Source organism: Anopheles coluzzii (assembly GCF_943734685.1).
Source record: "Anopheles coluzzii chromosome X unlocalized genomic scaffold, AcolN3 X_unloc_97, whole genome shotgun sequence".
NCBI lineage: Eukaryota > Metazoa > Arthropoda > Insecta > Diptera > Culicidae > Anopheles > Anopheles coluzzii.
In genome coordinates this window covers 17501-22500 of record NW_026054532.1, presented here as the reverse complement: position 1 = coordinate 22500, position 5000 = coordinate 17501, and positions in this window count along the sequence as shown.

The window sequence follows — 5000 nt, the reverse complement described above, 5'->3', positions numbered from 1 at the left end:
AAAAAAAATTTTTCGACTACTCGAGCTCTCTGGCCCGTTCGGTGCACATTTTTGAAAAAAGCTAGGGAGCTGCCCCTAGGTTCGGGGTGTCACAAAATGTTGAAAAGTGGTCGAAAAACCACTATCCAGAATCGGATGTAGAATCGTTAGACAAACTTAAAATTGTTCTACGACACCCATCTGCGACGTTTAGTATTCGAGATATGGCCCGTCCTAGGTCTGACCGAGCAATTTTTGTTCCGCGCACTTTGTGCACCGTACACTTTGATGTTTGTATGAAAAAGTACCCTACCTAGGGACGCGTAGTGCAAATTTGTACCCCCGGGCATGTTGTCGATTGACTTTCTGGTTGCACTTTTCATCATCTAGGGTGCGTTCCTGACACGTTTTGAGGGGTTTTAGCAAAAAAAAAATTTTCGACTACTCGAGCTCTCTGGCCCGTTCGGTGCACATTTTTGAAAAAAGCTAGGGAGCTGCCCCTAGGTTCGGGGGTGTCACAAAATGTTGAAAAGTGGTCGAAAAACCACTATCCAGAATCGGATGTAGAATCGTTTAGACGAACTTAAAATTGTTCTACGACACCCATCTGCGACGTTTAGTATTCGAGATATGGCCCGTCCTAGGTCTGACCGAGCAATTTTTGTTCCGCGCACTTTGTGCACCGTACACTTTGATGTTTGTATGAAAAAGTACCCTACCTAGGACGCGTAGAGCAAATTTGTACCCCGGGCATGTTGTCGATTGACGTTCTGGTTGCACTTTTCATCATCTAGGGTGCGTTCCTGACACGTTTTGAGGGGTTTTAGCAAAAAAAAAATTTTCGACTACTCGAGCTCTCTGGCCCGTTCGGTGCACATTTTTGAAAAAAGCTAGGGAGCTGCCCCTAGGTTCGGGGTGTCACAAAATGTTGAAAAGTGGTCGAAAAACCACTATCCAGAATCGGATGTAGAATCGTTAGACGAACTTAAAATTGTTCTACGACACCCATCTGCGACGTTTAGTATTCGAGATATGGCCCGTCCTAGGTCTGACCGAGCAATTTTTGTTCCGCGCACTGTGTGCACCGTACACTTTGATGTTTGTATGAAAAAGTACCCTACCTAGGGACGCGTAGAGCAAATTTGTACCACCGGGCATGTTGTCGATTGACATTCTGGTTGCACTTTTCATCATCTAGGGTGCGTTCCTGACACGTTTTGAGGGGTTTTAGCAAAAAAAAAAATTTTCGACTACTCGAGCTCTCTGGCCCGTTCGGTGCACATTTTTGAAAAAAGCTAGGGAGCTGCCCCTAGGTTCGGGGGTGTCACAAAATGTTGAAAAGTGGTCGAAAAACCACTATCCAGAATCGGATGTAGAATCGTTAGACGAACTTAAAATTGTTCTACGACACCCATCTGCGACGTTTAGTATTCGAGATATGGCCCGTCCTAGGTCTGACCGAGCAATTTTTGTTCCGCGCACTGTGTGCACCGTACACTTTGATGTTTGTATGAAAAAGTACCCTACCTAGGGACGCGTAGAGCAAATTTGTACCCCCGGGAATGTTGTCGATTGACATTCTGGTTGCACTTTTCATCATCTAGGGTGCGTTCCTGACACGTTTTTAGGGGTTTTAGCAAAAAAAAATTTTTCGACTACTCGAGCTCTCTGGCCCGTTCGGTGCACATTTTTGAAAAAAGCTAGGGAGCTGCCCCTAGGTTCGGGGTGTGTCACAAAATGTTGAAAAGTGGTCGAAAAACCACTATCCAGAATCGGATGTAGAATCGTTAGACGAACTTAAAATTGTTCTACGACACCCATCTGCGACGTTTAGTATTCGAGATATGGCCCGTCCTAGGTCTGACCGAGCAATTTTTGTTCCGCGCACTTTGTGCACCGTACACTTTGATGTTTGTATGAAAAAGTACCCTACCTAGGGACGCGTAGAGCAAATTTGTACCCCCGGGCATGTTGTCGATTGACGTTCTGGTTGCACTTTTCATCATCTAGGGTGCGTTCCTGACACGTTTTGAGGGGTTTTAGCAAAAAAAAAATTTTCGACTACTCGAGCTCTCTGGCCCGTTCGGTGCACATTTTTGAAAAAAGCTAGGGAGCTGCCCCTAGGTTCGGGGTGTCACAAAATGTTGAAAAGTGGTCGAAAAACCACTATCCAGAATCGGATGTAGAATCGTTAGACGAACTTAAAATTGTTCTACGACACCCATCTGCGACGTTTAGTATTCGAGATATGGCCCGTCCTAGGTCTGACCGAGCATTTTTGTTCCGCGCACTGTGTGCACCGTACACTTTGATGTTTGTATGAAAAAGTACCCTACCTAGGGACGCGTAGAGCAAATTTGTACCCCGGGCATGTTGTCGATTGACATTCTGGTTGCACTTTTCATCATCTAGGGTGCGTTCCTGACACGTTTTGAGGGGTTTTAGCAAAAAAAAAAATTTTCGACTACTCGAGCTCTCTGGCCCGTTCGGTGCACATTTTTGAAAAAAGCTAGGGAGCTGCCCCTAGGTTCGGGGGTGTCACAAAATTTTGAAAAGTGGTCGAAAAACCACTATCCAGAATCGGATGTAGAATCGTTAGACGAACTTAAAATTGTTCTACGACACCCATCTGCGACGTTTAGTATTCGAGATATAGCACTTTGTAGGTCTGACCGAGCAATTTTGTACTGAAATGTATGGTGAACATGTAATTCATTAAATAACATTGACTTGCATCGTGCCCTACTTCATCGGCACAGCTGTTATTGACTATCTTTAGTGGAAATGGATTGAGTTTGACCATTTTAAGCCCATTTCCTATGCCGTGCACCAACATTGTGTACCGATCAGGGAAAGTACGCTACGTACGCGTTCATGGATGTCGATGTTGGTACAAGTTGCCTTTCGGGATAGCCGTGCACCAAAACTGTGTACCGATCAGGGAAAGTACAAGACGGAGGGTGCAGCTCGAGCGTACGCGTTCATAGATGTCGATGTTGGTACACTTGCACCAAAATTGTGTACCAATCAGGGAAAGTACAACACGGAGGGCGCAGCCCGGGCGTACGCAATCATGGATGTCCATGTTGATACAATCTACGTGTACGTACCTAGTTTTTGTAGGAAAAGTTGCAATTAAGTGCTTGCATGCTTAAAATGCTCATCTCAACCGGTCACCTTTTGGCCTGCCCTTTTATAACAGAAACCTAGAAAGATACTCGAGATTTTTGTGTTTTTCCATTCGCCCGGGACGACGAAATGAGCTATGTGCACATCGTGCAGAAAATTGTCTTCGCCACGCATGTTTTTGTCCATCCACTCATATAATCACCCGCATTTGTGTTCAACACGGACGGCGCAGCCCGAGCGAACGCGTTAATGTTTATGTTTGTACACACTGCTTGTACGATTCTAGGATTTGGTAATTGCGTCACAGTGCCCGACCGTCGCGGACACCATTCTTGGACAGAAGTCCTAGTACGTAGAGTACTTTCCCTAGGTATGTGCTCGTTCGTGACTATCGTTGCGTGCTTACGGACACGCTTGGGTATGTTTACCATACAAGGTTTACTAGGGAAACCTGGGAAGGACGCTTGCCCTCCCGTCGCGGACACCATTCTTGGAAAGAAGTCCTAGTACGTAGCGTTCCTTATTTTACTTGATCAGTTTGTAATGCATTCGCTTTGTTCCATCGACTTCTGCTACTGCTCACTAAGGGGTGTTCGTTTGCGATGTGTACGATAAGCAACTGTCTATCGTAACCAGCAGTTAATCAACACTTTTTACCCAAGTCATAGCAACATAGAGTACTTTTCCTAATCGGTACACAATTTTGGTGCACCTCTAACCTCGCCGGCACTTTATCGTTACGTTTTGTGCACAACCTAGGGACGTGGTGTAAGTTTCATGATTTTTATGTTTGATTTGGTTTATTATGATTGAAAAATACGCTACGTCCCAGAAATTGGAGCTCGACTACTTCCTCCATGTGGCGAAAAAAGTTACTGGGCAACGCCTAGCTTATGCCCCATTTGTACTTCAATTTTCATTATCAGGTTTGAAAAATACGCTAAGTCCCAGAAATCTGAACTCGAATACTTTTGCCACGTGGCGCCAAAAGCTACTGAGAAACGCCTAGCCTTTTACCCATTTATAATTTAGTTTTCGTTATAAGTTTTGAACAATACGCAAAGTTCCAAGAATCTGAACTCGAGTACTTTTTACATGTGCCGCCAAAAGCTACTGAGCAACGCCTAGGTTGATACATTTTTGGTACATGGAGTGTATGCATGCAGGCGTACTGCCGTGCTAGACCGGAAAATCGATCTTGCTACTAGAACGTAAAGTAATTCCCCTAGATAGGTGCTTTTGCATGCCTCTGATCGACGACCATGCAACGTGCGACACGCGTAGCTAGGCTTCCCCAAACAAATTTCCTAGAATAGCACCAAATTGCACACTTTCAGGGGTATATTTTGGTACCGTGTACCGTGCATGGTACAAGTATCAGTAGCTCGTGCAATTTATTTTGCATCGTGTTGCGGTTGCTGGTGCGTCGGGATAGGAGTGTTTCGAGACTTTCGCCAAGCGTTGGTGCCATTTGGTGGATAATTAATGTTCTAGCCACAATAAACGTGCCACATAATGCCAATAAGGAAAAAGCCGATTTCTAGGAACTTCCAGTCAGAATGTTTGCCATCAGCGCTTTCCTGTCGAGTTCAGGATCTGGGACTTAGCGTTTTTTTTCCACGATCCAATCCAACGACCAGATCGTGAATAAACAATACATACAACAGTGCATCCCTTTAAAGTAGGAAAAAGCCGAATTCTAGGGAGCTCCAGTCCAAAAGGTTGTCATCAGCGCTCTCCTCTCGAGTTCAAGATTTGGGACTTAGCGTTTTTTTCGCGATCCAGCCAAAAGACCAGATCGTGAAATAAACAATTAATATAACTGTACTAGTACATCCCTTCAACTGAAGCAAGTGCACCATACATGACCCGTACGCCAATCATCCATGCAC